The sequence below is a fragment of the Pseudophryne corroboree genome, chromosome 6 (assembly GCF_028390025.1).
Source record: "Pseudophryne corroboree isolate aPseCor3 chromosome 6, aPseCor3.hap2, whole genome shotgun sequence".
NCBI lineage: Eukaryota > Metazoa > Chordata > Amphibia > Anura > Myobatrachidae > Pseudophryne > Pseudophryne corroboree.
The window spans coordinates 627,132,566-627,153,414 of record NC_086449.1 but is presented as its reverse complement, the minus strand read 5'-3'; the positions used below and the strand labels follow the sequence as shown (position 1 = coordinate 627,153,414).

Here is a 20,849-nt window from a genome sequence, read left to right as displayed (position 1 = left end):
TTTTGCCATCTAAAGATTTTCCCGGACACAAAGTCTCTTTTATCCCTTGCGTATTTGGTCTTTTTCCTATCAATGATCATTTGTTCATAGGCTTGAAGTTCTAATTTATTTTTCTCAAAGCATCTTTGGAATTGGGAATCCTTTTCCCAAATCTCTAACTTTTTGCCTAGTTCCTCTAATTTTTGTTCACATTCTTCCAATATGAGATTGTTATGTTTAATTAGAACGTTCATCAGATCATTAGAACATTTCAGGAGAGCATGTTCCCATTCTTTCTTGAGGTTCTCACTGGCAAGGTCAAATGTAGGAAAAACCCTTGGGCGGAGACCACGTGGGGATATTTTGTTTTTGATGTAATTTTCTAAAGTGGTTAGATTCCAGTTTGTTCTGATTTGTTTGCGTAATGTAGAATCTAGTTTGTGAAAGTCCTCTTCCCAACTGATGTGGGGTCCAGTGTCTACCAAATCACTCGGAAAGATGTCATCTAGGTTGTCCTTGTTTTTCCGTCTTGAAATAAGCTCTTGCTTTAGATTGAAACTCATACTAAGATGGACTTATTAACTCCTGGTTTGAAATTAAGTTAATGGGGCAGGGTATCCTAAGAAAAAGAAAAGATTCCGCCCAATGAGAAAGATGATATTGTGACTGTGCTGGTATCCCATGAAGACTGAATTAACAGCCAGTATCTAGTTTAAGAGAAAAGCTTTTTTGGGACCGCACTAGTCTTGCAATAAGGTTGTAATGCCCTCTGAAAAACTGATTTATGACGCTTAATTGCGTTATGGATACAGCAACTTTGTGCATAGGGAGAAAAATCCGTTTTGCAATTATTTGTTGCTATCAGTGGTGCTCCCTAGAGTCAAGAAGAGTATCAACAAAGAAAACCCAACAAAGAAGAAAAGTTGGAAAGTAGACTCTTGTGTGGGAGCACTCAATTCAGAGGATTATATTAATCAATTCTGATAAAACATAATTTTATTAATTCATTAAAAATATAATTGTAGGAGTAAGTAATACGTAAAATAGTGTAGCTACGTGAAAATATAACACTCTATTATGTGCAATTAATATGGTTTTCGATACCACAATAGAAACCGGAGATCAAATATATGGGCTATTGGTTTTACTGAGATAACAGTAACACCTTTGTATAGTGTATGACCATCATTTATTCTACAGCAGTCCTATTTAGGATTAAGTAGTCGTAGAGAATTGAATCATAGGTCATACAGAACCAAATGCCAATTGGTATTATTAGGGATCACTCTAGATCGGGCAGAAGAATATTTTGCAGTACCAGGGTGTTCCAAGGTGGTCTCCCATCCGAGTACTGACCCGGCCCTCCACTGCTTGGCTTCCAAGATCAGACGAGATCGGGCATCTCCAGCGGGGTATGTCCGCAATTTCTTAATCTGCCCGTTCAGTCAATCCCAATACCCATATCGACCGAGTTGTATGTCAGAGGTGAACTGAATCAGTCGTGTATTCAGTATTTTAATTTGTCTCATGCCCATGAAATTGAATTTGTAGCAATATTAGTCATAATGCATAAGTAAAATTACATTAAGGACAGTTAGCATATGAAAAAGATTTTTTTTATGCAAGGGCGTCCACTTGCATATGATGATGATATATAATCAGGCAACAATTTAAGCAAACCTGTTGCTATATATAATATATGAGGCACACAGAGATAGTAGAGTAGTACTTTGCTGCAAGTGTGCAGCTGGATATAATCAGGCAACAATTGTAGCAAACCTGTTGCTGTGTGCAATATATAATATATATGGCCTCTAACAATTTATACCGCACACGCCACCACAGCAGAAAAAAATTTACACAAAAACATTTATAGTTGAGTAGCAATTTGCTGTAAGCGTGCAGCTAATGAGCTTCTTTAAGATTTCTTGTGCAAAAAATCTGCCGTATCTAGGAATATAGTAGTTTATATACACATATATATGATATTGTGAATGCCCATTCAATAGCCAGTATAGTTGTGAATAATTGATGCACATTTCTCAGCCGCATTATAATAAGTGGAATTTGAAATCTGAGTACTGACAATTTAGCAGGTTATTTGCATATGTATATATATACATATATAGTATCATTACAATATCTATCATTTAATAATTATGTGCCAATTGTATGGGATAAATAAGTATGTGTAGACTGTTACGTTCCCCTTTCTCCCCTCACCCTGGTTGATGTCATTACAAACTTAAGGATAGGCTAAACAAAGCGTCCATCACAATGGAATACCCAATGAACATCCAGCACTGTCCGTAAATAAGAGACTCATACTGATCACACTACGTTCTGTGATCAAGCTACACTGCGAAACGTACGTCATCTCCCCCTGCGGTCACGTGGTGCGCACACGTGATCGCACCAACCGGAACTCCAGGACAGTTACCCGGGCAATGGCGTCCAGCCGCGTCTAGCGGCTGAGAGCCGGGAGGCACTCAGCTACTACACGCTGTGGAGCAGCGGACACTGCCAGCATAGGAAATAGCCGACCACCACTTCGGCTTCACTACACCTCCAGGATCCTGTCACTTACAGGAGATTACAAACGGCAGCTTCCTACAGGCAGCCCCTTGGGATTGGTATCGTATTATTACAGAAACTCTATATATTTTTTCCCTGTATATTCACTACAGCCCAAATAGGCTATTAACTTGCCTTAAAATATTTAGATGCTGCCTATATGTGTATGTGCATTGTATAATGTTCTATATGTCTATCACTGATAGTCTAAATTTATAGCTATCTGACTACCCTAGTGCATACACATTTTACAAATGCTCCAAGAGGTGCTCGACTTATATGGTATCTAATAAGGTATTAGGAGTAAACTACTATATTCCTAGATACGGCAGATTTTTTGCACAAGGAATCTTAAAGAAGCTCATTAGCTGCACGCTTACAGCAAATTGCTACTCAACTATAAATGTTTTTGTGTAAATTTTTTTCTGCTGTGGTGGCGTGTGCGGTATAAATTGTTAGAGGCCATATATATTATATATTGCACACAGCAACAGGTTTGCTACAATTGTTGCCTGATTATATCCAGCTGCACACTTGCAGCAAAGTACTACTCTACTATCTCTGTGTGCAGTATTTTCTGCTGTGGTGGCGTATATGGCATAAATTATTTGAGGCCTCATATATTATATATAGCAACAGGTTTGCTATAATTGTTGCCTGATTATATATCATCATCATATGCAAGTGGACGCCCTTGCATAAAATAATCTTTTTCATATGCTAACTGTCCTTAATGTAATTTTACTTATGCATTATGACTAATATTGCTACAAATTCAATTTCATGGGCATGAGACAAATTAAAATACTGAATACACGACTGATTCAGTTCACCTCTGACATACAACTCGGTCGATATGGGTATTGGGATTGACTGAACGGGCAGATTAAGAAATTGCGGACATACCCCGCTGGAGATGCCCGATCTCGTCTGATCTTGGAAGCCAAGCAGTGGAGGGCCGGGTCAGTACTCGGATGGGAGACCACCTTGGAACACCCTGGTACTGCAAAATATTCTTCTGCCCGATCTAGAGTGATCCCTAATAATACCAATTGGCATTCGGTTCTGTATGACCTATGATTCAATTCTCTACGACTACTTAATCCTAAATAGGACTGCTGTAGAATAAATGATGGTCATACACTATACAAAGGTGTTACTGTTATCTCAGTAAAACCAATAGCCCATATATTTGATCTCCGGTTTCTATTGTGGTATCGAAAACCACATTAATTGCACATAATAGAGTGTTATATTTTCGCGTAGCTACACTATTTTACGTATTACTTACTCCTACAATTATATTTTTAATGAATTAATAAAATTATGTTTTATCAGAATTGATTAATATAATCCTCTGAATTGAGTGCTCCCACACAAGAGTCTACTTTCCAACTTTTCTTCTTTGTTGGGTTTTCTTTGTTGATAAACTTCTGTATTTAGTAAAGTTCAGTATTACATTATTATGATCACGTCCTACATTTGACATAGCCCATGAAGTACTATATATGTGTCATGCGCTGGCTTGGTGGGTATATAAGGTGTGTGATAGGCCATCTGCACATATATCACTCAAAAAGGGTTGATTATCGGCCCTCAGGCCAAGGGAGGCAGTATTTCTGAAACAGCACAGTTTGTGAACAGTTCACATGCTGCTGTGGGGAAGGTGTATCATGACTGGACAGATAGAACCATTGTGAATAGCCAGCATGGAAACTGCGGAGAACCACGTGCCATTGATGTGAGAGGTGAATGTCGGTTCCTTCGCCAGGCACCCTCCAGCAGCTGTGGGATGCACTGCAGTCAGCATGGCTCCAGATACCTGTTGCAACCTCTCTGCACCTTATTAAGTCACTCCCTGCCCATCTAGATGCTGTCCATACTGCACACGACAGATACCCTGGCTATTAGCTGGTTGTCATAATAATGTGACTTGACTGTGTAAATATAAGCACTAAGTTGATATGGATCATGATCAGTCAATATAAGAGCAGGAGCAGCAACCAAGTACTTGTGCTGTGGCTGCTGCCAATCATGATAGTACTACAAGATCTATTAAAGGTGGTCTAGGCTGCAGAAAATCTCAGAATGGGCTCCTAAAGTTAAAATCTTTCCCAATGTCAGAAAAAAAGAAGTAGAGGCATCCCATTAAAAACTGACAAATCAGTGCTCAAGAAAAATAACACTAAGGCTGAAGAAAAAAACTGTGTGTTCACAAATCCCTGAGGAAGGGGGTGTCATGGGATGAGCAGTAGAAGTGAATATGGCAATGATGACATAATGGAAATTTGTTACAAGCAGCTAGTGGTGCGTCTGTGTTACTACACTCCAGCAGCTAAATTCCTGCATGTATCCCTGTGTTCAGCCTCAGTGGCTGTATACATTTTGCCTCTGTGTGTCTAGCTGTCCAGGTGCATTGTATCTCCTCATCAGGAGGCTTGGTTTCTCTGGCTGTTCTGATTGGGAGTGTCTCCCTTTATTACCCAGCTTGCCCTTTACTTGACGCCGGTTATAGGTTCAAGTTCCTGTTTGTACCTGGTCCCGGTCATCGTTCTGTGGTTGTGAACTGAGTCTGCAGTTAGTGCTGTCTGCTCCAGTTGCCAAGCTTGCTATCGCTGTACACAGTGAAATCCTGCTCTGAAGCCGGTATCAGTCTCAGTGTCTCTGGTTCTCTGCTCCCCTTCAGGGGATTCTGTTCCATTTCCAGTTTCTGAGCTTCTTCAGAATCCACTTCAGACAGTTTAAGCTAAGTCCTGGGATTTTGCATTAGTTATTTTCAGAGTCTGAGTTACCTCTTGTATTTGATCATTTATATCATCCTCTGCAGTGTTGCATTTATTATCCATTTATATGTAGTTGCTTATATCATCCTGTGCATTGTTGCATTTATTATCCATTGAGATTTAGTTGCTTATATCATCCTATGCATTGTTGCATTCATATACAGTTTATATTTAGTTGCTTATACCAACTTGTGCATTGTAGCATTCACAAACATGCAAATGCTTAGCTCAGTTTGTGCATAGTGCAGCTTGATCCAGTATTATTTGTCCTACTTCTCATCCAGTGAGCTTCTCTCTAGTTTCTATTTTTGCCCTTGCTCAGCCTCCTTTAGTCGCCTTGTTCTTCTATAAGACCTGGGGGCATCTGAGTACTGAGTGGACCTAATTCATCCAGGAAAGGCGGCTGCTATAGGTGAAGCCTAGTATTGCAGAAGGCTAGAAGACTGCTGGGCAAGCGTAACAAAATTGAAGCTGCTACTGTGGAAGTGGAACATGGTTAGAGAGATCTTTGTGTACTATCTTACACTAATGAGAATTATGAGAATAATATTGTTGATGATGTTGTTTGTGTAAGTCAGTCACCAGTGGCAGCAGTACTTGTTCATGATAAAAAGAAAGCCATTGTGATGCCTGGGCATAAAACCACATACCTGGGTATGGGATTATTTTGACCTAAATCCTGACAACATTTGTGAGGGCATCTGCTTCATTTGTGAGGTCAAAGTTAGTAGCGGTAGGAATGCTAACCATCTAGTCACCTTCTCCTTTTTGCGTTATTTATGGCACATTCGTGAAATGAATTTGTAGATATCACCCACATCATCAACCTCAACATTACTGATCAAAAGCAGTCCTTTAAAAAAAAAAATTTGTGGTGGCCCAAACAAACCAAGCACTTGAGCCACAAAATTTGTCTGTTATATAAAATGATTTACTTTATTACCTTGTGTGAAGTTCTGTAACCTTCAGGCAGAAATAATTGTTTGGTTTAAATAATAATTGAAATTGCTACATTCCAAATGCCCATCCTTGTTGATGTACTAGTGAATCTTCAGGGATATATTTTAGGAGACTGTATCCATGTAGAGTGGATTCTGCTGACAGTGACACTGTGTTTAAACCAATATCTGACTGCTATGCCCATGTATGTTTTAATCTTATATAAAATAGAATGTATATCTTTTGGCACTAGCTGTTGCAGAACCTGTCTCAATGTCTAAATACAATGATGTCCCTCTCAGCATTATCTGGGTAGTGCCCATGCTGAGACAAACCTCTACAAGGAAATAAGAGCTGAGTAACTGAAAAGGTTAGAGGCAATAGCTCACACTGAGACTGCTGAACAATACTGAATTCAATAATGCTTGAAAGAGAAGCCAAGCATAAAAAAATATTTAACACACTAAATACTTTAACAGAATCTCACAGGAACACAATTGTTTAACTGAATGCTATTGGGTTTTTATCTGCACTAACTTGCAGCTTGGGCTCTTGGACCAGGGGCGTAAGTTCATCCCCGTCACCCGGAGGCAAGTTGTAGTTTGGTGCCACCCTAACAAAACACATGACTTATAAAAAGATATAGATATCGCGCTCGCTGGTCTACAGGTCTCCTAGACCAGAGCTGATAAGCTCTGCAGCAGCAGCAGAAGGTTTGCAGCAGAGCTCCATTGGAAAAGCAGCAGTCACACTTGGATCCTGGTGTGAACTACACAGATGCTGCTGTACATGCAGGTGCCCTTTCAGGCTTGGAACCCAGAGACAGGTGTCTCCATTGCCTCTGGCAGTTACGTCCTTATCTTGGACAATGCTTATTTTTTTTAAAAATCATCCTTATGCCGCTGCTACTTGAAGAATGTCCACCTTCCTACTCCAGTGTAGTCCTGTTGGGCAGGAATAGCAATCCTCAATCTTAGCTTCTCCTTTGATCCAACCATAGTAAACATGTCCCTCAGTCACCAAATTTTTAATTCTCCAAGGTTCCAACACTCTTAAGGAACATTATCCTTATCCGCTTGTTCAACAAAATTGTCCGACTAAAGGGATGATCACCATTTATGTTTTTCTTCTTATGTTTTACCATTTGATGGTGACTTTCTGGTGGTCGGCATCATTGAAGGGCATGGAAGTGATGGCCATCTGATGTTAAAATACAAGGCAGAGACTAGTTTGAAGATATTTTTTATTAAATCATTTTGCTTTGAACAAATTGCTATTGTGAAAGAGATCCCTTTAACTTTGAAACTGGAATATACAATGTTACAGAAAATCAACTTAGAAAGAAACATAAAATTTGACAGCAAATAAAAACCACTTGGACCATCAAGTCTTCCCCTTGATTATCTTTTAGTAACCTCAGCCCTATTTGATCCTTAGTTATTTTTAATAATATTAGTATGCCTATCCCAAGCATGTTTAAATTGCTCTACTGTCTTAGTCTCTACCACTACCCTTTCTGTAAAGTAATTTTTCCTCAAGTTTCCTTTGAACCTACCTCTTACCAGTTTCAACATGTGTCCTCATGTTTTACGATTTCTTTTTTTTTTTGAGGTACTTATCACTGGACATAAGGCTTGAATAAGAGCAGTCATGAGTATAAACATAACCACCATAGACATTAACTCCATCATAAAGCTACTGTACTTTGGTGATTGAAAAAAGACTATGGGGGTGATTAAGTCCTGATCGTAGATGTGCTAAATTTAGCACATCTATGATCAGTTTTTCTGACATGCAGGGGGAAGTCCAGCACAGGGCTTATCCGCCCCGCATGTCAGGCACTACCCACACCCACACGGGTGGGAAATTATTGCACGGCAGCAATGCTTTCGCACCCACGAAGTAGCTCCTTAACTGTGCTGCCTAGCTGCATGTGACATCACGCAGCCACTGCGGTCAACCCCCGCAACAGTCTGGACATGCCTGCATTGTCCGGACCGTGCCCCACCAATGGCGTTCTAACGCCATTGGCATGCCCCCTCCCACCCCGCAACTGCCTCTGCCTGTCAACCAAGCAGAGGCGATCATGTGCACAATGCATAGGGCTTCAGAGTGCAAAAGCTGTTGGTGTAGCGAGCGGCTCTGAATAAGAAGTAGGGGATGTATTTTAGTTTGTGCATACCTCCCACATGTCCCATTTCAAGAGGGACAAAATGCTCTCTACCTGGACTTCCCTCTTAATATTTGATTGATGTCATCTGACACAGGTAATTGCAATCATAAATTAAGAAGGAAGTCCAGGATGAAAGCATTTTGTCCCTCCTGTAATGGGTCATGGTGGAAGGTATAGTTTGTCTATATTAAATTTAAACCAATGGTGTATATTTGTTTTAATCTAATAGTTTAATAATGGTTACTGTTTATACAGTAGCTACAACTAATTGAAAGACAACTATTTTATAACATTTTCTTGTAGTGGAACAAAGACTACTTAAACAACCTTAAAATACACATAGAATAATAAAATAATTTATCTTGTCACATGCCAGAATAGCATCAGCCTCTGTACTATTTACACACTGGGACAGGACTCAGGAGGACTCTATGTATGTGTCTCTATCTCTAGACCCAAATGGTTTAGTTGCATAAAAAATTACACAGGACTCAGACACCCAGGCAGGAAGGAGAAGAAGCTGGGATCCCTTGGTCACTTACATCTCTCTCCACCCTCCTATCTCTCCTTTGGTCAGAAAGCTCCATCAGTAGCTCATGAAACATGATATTCCTGTGTCTCTGCCTGCACTGCATACTGTCCTGCTTTCATTCTGGCTTTCGCATTAAGAGGTAGAGCTAGTCATATCAGTTTGCTTTGGCCAGGGTGCCCCTGACACAGGGAGGCCCGGGGTACAGTATGCCTACATCCCCCGTTAATCTGGCTATGATTTCACCTCAGCACAGGGACTTCATGAGATATTGGTAAGAACAGTTGTATAAAAAAAATCATTTTCTGTGACATGACATTATCACCGTACACCAAGTCAAGTTGGTGATTAATTTCAGCTGCTGATGTGCCCTTTAAACACAGAAATCTGATCACACTATGCACTTTAATGTTTGACCATGTTTCTGCCAGCCCTGTCATATTACAAGTGATGTTGGGACAGTATGACTGAAATGAGGAACAGTCTAAGGCCGTAAGGGGAATCAGTGGTCTACCTGCGCTGGCCTGGTGGGAAATAAGATTTAAATAGAGAATATCACACATGTGAGATGTCTTTTTACCTTACCTCTTGAACAACCCTCATACAACTGGAGGGTGTATGGAAAAAACTAGGAGGTCTGAGTAAGCTCCTCTTCATAAAAAATAATCTTTATTGAATACAGGATAGCTAAACAGACATGGCAACAGTCTATATTTAACAGCAGGGCTGATGAAAAGGATCATGTAGAAGTGTTGCAATGTCCAGAAGTATAACTGGTGAAATCCTGTAGATACAGAAATGGATGTACAATAGCACAGATGGTGCAAGAGTCAGAATCAGGAGTTAGGTGTAACTTGGAGCAAGTGGCTCAACATAAGAAATCTTGGATGGTATTATGAATACTGCTGGCATGAGATGATAGCTGGACAGGATTTGATAACCCACACTTAGAGGAGAAACTGGAAACAGTCTTTAAACTCAGAAGTAGACTCCTCTGGCAGAGGTCAGCATCAGGAAACTGGCTGGGATGAGTAGTGTACCAAAAAAGTAGCAGACAAGAATGTACAGTAGCTATCCACCACAACAAGAATAGTCTAATACTTATATTGCATGATGCATGATATTCAGGAATGAACTGAGACTTGGGGCAAAATTTACTAAGAATCATTTTTGCCCAAGTTAGCATTCTCGGGCATATTTAGCCTTTTATTTCATTCTCGGAGATCTATTAAAGGCAAACATGATAGTAAAATGACTACTTGAACTGCAAAACATGGATGAATCTGCAAATAGAAATCAATACACTATCTAATCAACTTGTGGTAGTAGAGCACAAGGTTAATTGAGGTCAACAACAAGATTGACCTCAATTAACCTAGTGGTCTATCGCAGACTTCCGGATCCAACCATAGACTTCAATGGGGATTTATCCCCATAGAAGCGTATTGGCTCCACTTGACTAACAACCGAGCAGCGCTAAGCTAATCAATAGAGCAAAACTACATGGCACTTCCTGATTGGCTGGCAGGTCACCAAGTGACAGAAGTCACGTGGAGGTCTGGCATTCAGGAAAGGAGAGCCCTTACATCCGATGGATTAGGTGTTTTGATTGTTTATTTTTAACCCCTGGGATACCTACATGGACAGAAGTGACCAATCAACTTAGGAATTAGTATTTTTTTTAACAGGTTACGTATGGATTACTGCTGGACAAGGGGACCAGTAACACTATGGGGGATGGTAGGTAGGTAAGTATGTGTAAGTGTATGTATGTGTGAGTGTGCAAGGCTGTTTGTTAAAAATTAAACTATCTAAGTTGTGTGTGTCATGTCTTTATTGTAATATTTGTTTTACTGGTGGGACTACAGGTACCAGAAGGCCCTTTAATGCCCTGCATGTTGGTACTTGTGGTTCTCCAAGTACCATCATGCGGGGGAAGCTTCCTGAGACCTGTAGTTCAAACCAGTAACACACAATATTAATTCTTATTTTTACACACTCCAGGCTTCTGCCCTGGCTCTTGGGTGCCCTAGAGTGGGGGGGGGGGGTTATTGGGGGGTCCCCACTTCCCAAGGAAAATCTAGACAGGGCTGACTAGTTGGGGATGGGGGGTAGTGTTAATGCTATAGCTGCAGGGACCAGTGTAAATGTGTCCCCCGGCTGTGACATTACCTCATTGGCTAGTGGAGCCCAGTGCTGGTTTTAAAAATACGAGGGACCCCTATGTCCTTTTAACCCTGTATTTTTGGAACTAGGACCGGTCCAAGAGCTCAGTGCCAGTTCTTTAAATACATGGGGAACTAACACAATTTCCCACCTGTATTTTTTAGAACAAGGACCGGATCAAAGAGCCCAGGGCTGGTTATGCTCAGGAAGGGGGAACCTACACAGTTTTAAAAAAAAATTTAAACTCTTTAATTAACTTTTACACAGAGAAGCACTGCACGGTTCTCACTGATCCATGAGGACTTCTCTAAACATGCTGCTCAAGGGGACGTCTATTTGAAAGTGCATTTTGAGCCAAATCAAGGTTGTGTTTGCAGAAACAAATCTTTGTAAATTTCTGTTGTAGTGGTGCCTGTGGAAAGTCTTTCTGAGTTTGGCCGATGGTGTGTTTATTCATACATGCCTGTTCTAACAAGTTCTATTTGAGCAAACACTGCTGTGTTTTATGTTTAGTAAATTACTGAGACGGGAATTACGGCTGTGTTTTCCAACTCAAATGAAAATGGTACCTAGTAAATTTACCTCTAGAGGTTTGCTGTACACTAGGCAACAGTGGCAGTGGAATTGCTGCATACTAGCCACACAAGACCAGAAGTGTGGTATGAATTATCACCAGAAATGGCTTGCCACTAGATTATAAAGGCTGCTATAAAGGGACAGACATGGGCCTGCTTATTAGGTTGTAGGGGACAACAGGATTTCTGAGGGTTGTCCTTAAATATTAGGGGAAATCCTAGTTTTCATTGAACTAAAGGTTGTCAGGGAGCTGTAGAAGAGGTCTGTCCCATGTTTTAACCATCTATCAGCATTTCTGTGTAACAAGTATCCAACAGTACAAGCAGTTCTGAGTTACCTTGAATTCATCACTATTAGTATGAGGAAAGACCTGAGTCTCCACTATTAAAATTACTGAATATTAAATTTAATAAAAAGTCTTCAAATGAAAGAAAAAAATAATATATGACGGGCAGCATTTTTGTATAAGCACTTTGTACTTTCATTAATGACTCTTACACTGATGCATGCTCAGTTGAGCAAGTTCATCATCAATCTATGCATGCAATATGCACAATCTGGTTTTGGTAATGGGATTGTAGAAAGCAAAAACATCACTATTAAGCAATGAGGACAGTAAAGGTAACTTACTAACTACAGAATATGGATTTCATATTCTTCAAAATCACCTGTTAGTCAACTGAGCTCCAACTTCATGTAGTAAGTGCCCTTCTACAATCACAACACACATCCTTCTGTCGCACTGTGGGCCTCATTCAGATGTGGTTGCTTATGTGATTGCTGTGGCTATTTTATGTGATCCGCAATTGCGAGTTTATCTAATATGGGCAGAAGCTAACCTGAGCATAGGGACCCCCACTGCTGCCTCCTTATTTCCTTCCACTGGTGTACAAGTGCTGAAACATCAGTACCATGATTGCATATCAGGTCATCATGCAATGCCTTTGTAGACCCGAGGGATGAGCATCATCAACAACTGACTTGCATACTTCAGCTGCTTTATGACCACATCTGATTGAGGCACTCTGTGTCCAGATGGAAATGTCCATGATGTAAATGTAAATGATGGAAATGTCCATGATGTAAATGGAAATGTACAGAAAGATAATACCACTTCAAAGTAGAGATGAGTGGGTTCGATTCTCAGAGAACCTAACCCTACCAGACTTTGCCTTCCGAGTTTGGTTCCGAGCCAGGCTCGGGTTTTCTCGCCTGACTCGGAAACCCGAATGCGGCAAAACATCATCATCCTGCTGTTGGATTCTCGCAGGATTTGGATTCCATATAAGGAGCCGCGCGTTGCGGCCATTTTCACTCCAGTCTCGGAGAGTGTATTGAGAGGACGTGTCCTCAGTGTTCAGTGTCTGTGTGGGGGCAGGAAAGTGGGGTGGCGAGTCTTGTGCTGTGTTGTGCTGCTCAGTCCAGTCCAGTGTAGTCACAGTGTTGGTGTCCTCTGCTGCCATATATCCAGTGTAGCTGTATAAAGTGGTGCTGTGTTGTGCTGTCCAGTCCAGTGTAGTCAGTGTATTGTGCTGCATCAGTCCAGCCAGTCAGAGTGTTGGTGTCCTCTGCTGCCATATATCCAGTGTAGCAGTATAAAGTGGTGTTGTGCTGCATCAGACCAGTGGAAGTGTCCTGTCTCATCAGTCATTCCAGTGACGAGACAGTCACAGTGGTATCCGTTCAGATGGTCGACCATGTTATGGTCGACAGTCATTAGGTCGACCACTATTGGTCGACATTGACATGGTAGACATGGACACATTGTGGATACATGAAATGTCGACACATGAAAAGGTCGACATGAGTTTTGTTTTTTTGGGGGGAACTTTTCCATACTTTACGATCCACGTGGACTACGATTGGAACGGTAATTTGTGCCGAGCGAAGCGGTAGCGGAGCGAAGGCACCATGCCCGAAGCATGGCGAGTGAAGCGAGCCATGCGAGGGGACGCGGTGCACTAATTGGGGTTCCCAGTCACTTTACGCAAAAAACGACACCAAAAAAGTTTAAAAACTCATGTCGACCTTTTCATGTGTCGACCTTTCATGCGTCGACCATTTTCACGTGTCGACCACGTGTCCATGTCGACCATGTCAATATCGACCAATAGTGGTCGACCTAATGACTGTCGACCATAACATGGTCAACCATTCATACCGGAACCGCTGCTGCTATATGTCCACTGCTGCCGTATAATAATTATAACAACCACAAGTCCCTTACAGTGTTGTTGTGTTGTGCTGCATCAGACCAGTGGTAGTGTCCTGTTCATCAGCCATCAGTCATTCCAGTGACGATATACGCTGCTGCTATATGTGCACTGCTGCCATATAATAATTATAACAAAAAACACAAGTCCCTTACAGTGTTGTTGTGTTGTGCTGCATCAGACCAGTGGTAGTGTCTTGTCTCATCAGTCATTCCAGTGACGATATACACTGCTGCTATACGTCCACTGCTGCCGTATAATAATTATAACAACAACAACCACAAGTACCTTAAAGTGCTGTTGTGTTGTGCTGCATCAAACCAGTGGTAGTGTCCTGTTCATCAGTCAGTCCAGTGATGATATACGCTGCTGCTATATGTCCACTGCTGCCGTATAATAATTATAACAACAACCACAAGTCCCTTCTTACAATGTTGTTGTGTTGTGCTGCATCAGACCAGTTGTAGTGTCTTGTCTATCAGTCATTCCAGTGACGAGGCAGTCACAATGGTATACGCTGCTGCTATATGTCCACTGCTACAGTATTATAATAATTATAACAACAACCACAAGTCCCTTACAGTATTGTTGCGTTGTGCTGCATCAGACCAGTGGTAGTGTCTTGTCCATCAGTCATTCCAGTGACGAGGCAGTCACAGTGGTATGTGCTGCTGCTATATGTCCACTGCTACAGTATTATAATAATTATAACAACAACCACAAGTCCCTTACAGTATTGTTGTGTTGTGCTGCATCAGACCAGTGGTAGTGTCCTGTCCATCAGTCATTCCAGTGACGAGGCAGTCACAATGGTATACGCTGCTGCTTACGACAGTGTGAAGAGCGCCCGTAGGGCGGGATGAATCACCTAGTATTATTATAATAGCTCCAAGTAAAAGGTTTATTATCCAAATTAATTTTACAGGCTTTTATTTATTTATTTATTAACAGTTTCTTATATAGCGCAGCAAATTCCGTTGCGCTTTACAATTTGAAATAACAATAACAAACTGGGTGATAACAGTCATAGAGGTAGGAAGGCCCTGCTCGCAAGCTTACAATCTATAGGGAAATAGGCATATGTACACAAGGAAAGGTGCTATCTATTGCATAGAATGAACAGACATGTGAGGATATGTGTGGACTGTACAGAGTGGATGTAATTTGATAGGAAGGTTTGTGAAAGTTATGTGGGCGATTCAGGAATTTGATACGCTTGCCTAAAGAGGTGAGTTTTGAGGGAACGCTTGAAGGTTTGGAGACTAGAGGAGAGTCTTATTGTGCGTGGTATGGCATTCCACAGAGTGGGTGCAGCCTGATGAAAGTCCTGCAGTCGTGAGTGGGAGCGAGTAATGAGTGTGGATGAGAGACGCAGGTCTTGTGAAGAGCGAAGAGGTCGGGTTGGGAGATATTTTGTGATAAGCGAAGTGATGTACGTTGGTGTAGTTTGGTTAATGGCCTTGTGTGTGAGTAAAAGTATTTTATATTGAATGCGGTAGAGTACAGGTAACCAATGGAGGGACTGACAGAGTGGATCTGCAGACGATGAACGTCTAGCGAGGAAGATAAGCCTCGCCGCTGCATTCAGAATGGATTGTAGTGGTGAGAGTTTCGTTTTGGGAAGACCAGTTAGGAGACTATTGCAATAATCAATGCGGGAGATAATGAGAGCGTGGATTAGAGTTTTAACAGTGTCTTGTGTAAGGTATGGTCGTATTTTGGATATGTTTTTTAGATGCATGTAACATGATCTTGAGACAGATTGAATGTGGGGAACAAAGGACAGATCAGAGTCAAGGATGACACCTAGGCAGCGAGCTTGTGGGGTAGGGTAGATAGTCGAGTTTTCAACAGTGATAGAGATATCAGGTTGGTACCTACTATTGGCCGGTGGAAATATAATTAACTCTGTCTTTGAAATATTAAGTTTGAGGTGGCGAGATGTCATCCAGGATGAGATGGCAGAAAGGCATTCAGTGACACGGTCCAGTACAGATAGGGACAAGTCAGGGGAGGATAGGTAGATTTGAGTATCATCTGCGTACAGATGATACTGAAAACCAAAAGAGCTGATTAGTTTACCAAGAGATGAGGTATAGATAGAGAAAAGCAGAGGACCCAAGACTGAGCCTTGCGGTACTCCAACTGAAAGAGGTAGCGAAGAGGAGGTAGATTCAGAGGCTTTGCCGTGTGTGTGTGTGTGTGTGTGTGTGTGTGTGTGTGTGTGTGTGTGTGTGTGTGTGGTTTAGTGGTATGCTATCCTGTGCCACCAATATTGTGCGTGTATTACATCTGGGCAAATTCCAGCACGTCCCATGTTGTTTGTGTTGCACACTTGTGTCGCTTAGCTTAGTCATGCAGCTACCTCATTGCACCTCTTTTTCTTTTTTGCATGATGTGTTGTTTGGGGCCTAGTTTTTTAAAGTGCCATCTTGTATGCAACTGCAGTGCCACTCCTAGATGGGCCAGGTGTTTGTGCTGCACACTTGTGTCACTTAGCTTAGTCATACAGCTACTTCATTGCACGTCTTTTACTTCTTTGCATGATGTGCTGTTTGGGGCCTAGGTTTTTTAAGTGCAATCCTGTCTGCAACTGCAGTGACACTCCTAGATGGGACAGGTGTTTGTGCTGCACACTTTTGTCGCTTAGCTTGGCCATCCAGCTACCTCATTGCACCTCTTTTTCTTCTTTGCATCATGTGCTGTTTGGGGACTAGTTTTTGAATAGTGCCATCTTGTCTGCAACTGCAGTGCCACTCCTAGATGTAGTCATACAGTCATATTTCCGGTCTATTCTGTGAGGTGTTCAGAATAGACTGGAAATGAGTGGAAATGAATGTTATTGAGGTTAATAATACCGTAGGAGCAAAATGACATCCAAATTCTGTGATTTTAGCTGTTTTTAATTTTTTTTAAAAAATCATCCAAAACCAAAACCAAAACACGAAAGGGTGGTTTTGGCAAGGCCAAGCCAAAACCAAAACACAAAAGTGGAATTAGAACCAAAACCAAAACACAAAACATGAAAAGTGCTTACGGCACATCTCTACTTCAAAGTACTACATACTGTAGCTTTAACGTTTACATTTTACTCCACAATTATTGCTATTTTAACTATGACTGTGAGGGGGATTTATCAAACCTGGTTGGTTACTACAGTATAAGTAAATTCTCCACTTCTTCTCTGTCCAAGATTTGATAAATTTTCCCCTATGTTTTGTCTCTTCTATATATATATATATATATATATATATATATATATATATAAAAACTGATGTATGTGTGTATGTATATATGTTACAGCATAACTCTGGAATGGCTGGAGCAATTTACACAAAATTTGGTACACATATGACTTACACTCTGGAAAAAAATACTGTGTGGTAAGACACCCATAGCACCCCTAGAGGTGGGAAGGGGGTGACATGTAAAAATCCATAGTTGTCAGCAGTGCCGTAACTAGCTATGGGCGAGAGGGGCATTGCATACAGCGCAATGCGCTGTGAGGCGGAAAAACTCTGCATGCACCCGCTGGGTGGAGAGAACTGCTAGTTTGATGGGTGCCTTGTTTGCCACTACATCTCCCTTATCCCCCTTATCAATCCTTCTTCATCTTTCTGCCCCCCCTGCCTGCGCCGCCGTTGCTGCTCCGCTCACCAGCGTTGCTACTGTGGAGGACTAGAGGCGTCACCCAGCAGCAGCTGATCTTGATCGGAGTAGGCTGAGGTGCTGAGCATGCTCTTAAGCAATCCCTTCTCCCCTCAGCTGCGCTACTCAACGCCGGGCGTGACGTCATCATGCGTGCCCAGGGCAGCCAGGAATCCTCTTCCCCTTAGCCAGCCAGCGTTCGGCACCTGACATGGGGAGCTGCAGCAGCAGAAGAGCCGGGGAAAACATGGAGCAGGGACCCTACACCAGCACCTGTCAGCACTGGATTCATCTATCCAGGAGTTGGACTTACACCAGCGCACACCACCACCACAGGTTAGGGACTTATTAAAGCCCCCTTCCACCCCCCGATGTGCCTCCCACCTGCTCCCTTCATAGCTCTCCCCTCCATAGCTCACCTCTATCCCAAGCCCTCCCCCCGCGTTCCTCTCACTGACTCTCTAAACCTCCCCCCGCATTCCACTTACCCCCTAAACCTCCCCCCGTGTTCCTCTCACTCGCTCCCCCGTGTTCCTCTCTCACTTGCTCTGTCTCCATAATACTCCCCCCGCGTTCCTCTAACTCGCTCTCTACCTAATTCTCCCCCTGCATTCCTCTCACTCGCTCTCTCCATAATACTTCCCCTGTGTTCCTCTCACTCGCTCTCTCCTAATCCTCCCCCACGTTCCTCTCACTCGTTCTCTCCCTAATCCTCCCGCCGCGTTCCTCTCACTCACTCTCTCCCTAATCCTCCCCCATGTTCCTCTCACTCGCTCTCTCCCTAATCCTCCCCCTGCGTTCATCTCACTCGCTCTCTCCCGAATCCTCTTCCCGCATTCCTCTCACTCGCTCTCTTCCTAATCCTCCCCTCGCATTCCTCTCACTCGCTCTCTTCCTAATCCTCCCCTCGCGTTCCTCTCACTCGCTCTCTCCCGAATCCTCCCCCCGCGTTCCTCTCACTCGCTCTCTCCCGAATCCTCCCGCCGCGTTACCCTCACTCGCTCTCTCCCAAAACCTCCCTGCCGCGTTCCTCTCAATCGCTCTCCTGAAACCTCCCCCCCGCGTTCCTCTCACTCGCTCTCTCCCTAATCCTCCCCCCACGTTCCTCTCACTCACTCTCTCCCTAATCCTCCCCTCGCATTCCTCTCACTCGCTCTCTCCCGAATCCTCCCCCCGCATTCCTCTCACTCGCTCTCTCCCGAATCCTCCCCCCGCATTCCTCTCACTCGCTCTCTCCCGAAACCTCCCCCTGCATTCCTCTCACTCGCTCTCTCCCTAACCCCCCCGTTCCTCTCACCGGCTATAACCCTAGCCCTCCCCCAGCGTGGTCCTCACCTGCTCTAACCCTCGCTCTCCCCCCACGTTCCTCTCACCTGCTCTAACCCTGCCAAATGTGTAAAAAGGGGCAAACTGCCTGCCTAATGTGTAAAAAGTGGGACTCTGCTTCTGTATTGTGTAAAAAAGGGGGACTGCCTGCCTAATGTGTAAAAATGGGACTCTGACTGCTGTAATGTGTAAAAAAGAGGACTCTGCTGTCGTAATGTGTAAAAGGTGACTCTACCATTCTTTAGGTGTAAAAGGGGGCTCTGCCTTCCGTAATGTGTCAAAGGGAGCTCTGTGGTCACACCCCTTTCACATGAAGCCATGCCCCTATATATTTTGAATATGTAAGGGGGGGGCTCCGATGCTGTTTCTTGCACGCAGCGCTAAAATTTCTAGTTACGGCACTGGTTGTCGGGGTCACCGAAATGAATAGTGACACTCCCGATGCCGTTTCAGTCCAAGTTCAGCCCGCATCAGCATGGGGGGTGGAAAAGGGTGAAAATAAAATGTCCAACATGCCCGACATTAGTGCCAAATCCATAGTTTTTGGGGTCGCTAAGCTGTATTGTATGTTCCAGCATAATTCTGGAATGCCTGGAGTAATTTACACAAAACTTGGTACACATATGACTTACAATTTTGAAAAAAATACTGTGGAGTAAGACACCCTTAGGGGTGGGGGTGGGAAGGGGGTGACATGTAAAAATCCATAGTTGTCGGGGTCGCTGAGATGAATAGTGACTCTACTGATGCCGTTTCAGTCCAAGGTCAGCCCCCATCAGCATGGGGGGTACGAAGGGTGAAAAATAAAATGTCCCAGTGACCATAACTGTTGTGCAAAAATCTTTTACCTTTTGACCTCAAAGGAGGAGCCATAAGGAGAGCGAGAAGCTAAGCAAGGAGACCTTGCATATTTAACATACAGTCATCGGAGCTTGGCCTGTTGTCCCAGCATTGACAGCACTGAGCAGGGCAGCTTCAGAGGCGGAACAGGGCAGAGAAGGAGGCAGATTATTCTCCGCGTGATTTATAGGGGGTGGGACCCCTGGTTGATACATTAAGATACTACACTATATGGCGATGTTCTATGTCTCCTGATATATAGGTGGAGAACAGCCACTGGATAAGGAATTGATAGGCCTTGACACAAGTTGCTATCTGGTACGGATCTCTCCATTATTTGTGTTTGTAAATACACTATTAACAAAATTACTGTACCATAAGGCGCTTGTTCTTCTTTCCTAGTACCATATATATATATATATATATATATATATATATACACCCTGTTGCAAAGCAGATTACTGAGGCCATAACAACTATGCTGGTGTTAGACGTGCATCCAGTATCCACCATTAGTGCAGTGGGACTGTAGTGCCAGCCCTAGATGGGCCAGATGTTTGTGTCGCACACTTGTGTCGCTTAGCTTAGTCATACAGCTACCTCATTGCCCTCTTTTACTTCTTGGCATGATGTGCTGTTTGGGTACTATTTTTTTCTAAAGTGCCATTCTGTCTGACACTGCAATGCCACTCCTAGATGGGCCAATTGTTTGTGTCGCTTAGCTTAGTCATACAGCTACCTCATTGCACCTCTTTTTCATCTTTGCATGATGTGCTGTTTGAGGCCTAGTTTAAGTGACATCCTGTCTGCAACTGCAGTGCCACTCCTAGATGGGCCAGGTGTTTGTGCCACACACTTGTGTCGCTTAGCTTAGTCATAAAGCCACCTTGGTGCAACCTTTTGGCCTAAAAACAAGATTGTGAGGTGTGATGTGTTCAGAATAGACTGGAAATGAGTGGAAATGAATGTTATTGAGGTTAGTAATACCGTAGGATCAAAATTACCCCTAAATTCTGTGATTTTAGCCATTTTTATATTTTTTCAAAAATCATCCAGATCCAAAACCAAAACACGAAAAGGGTGGTTTTGACAAAACCAATCCA

General features: G+C 42.8%; 2 pseudogenes; one reads left to right on the top strand and one right to left on the bottom strand.

Annotated features, from left to right (window-relative positions):
- Positions 1-1,285: 1,285 nt before the first annotated feature.
- Positions 1,286-1,405, bottom strand: LOC134937065 (5S ribosomal RNA; annotated as a pseudogene).
- A 2,040-nt stretch (positions 1,406-3,445) lies between these two features.
- On the top strand, positions 3,446-3,565 carry LOC134937062 (5S ribosomal RNA; annotated as a pseudogene).
- Positions 3,566-20,849: the final 17,284 nt, after the last annotated feature.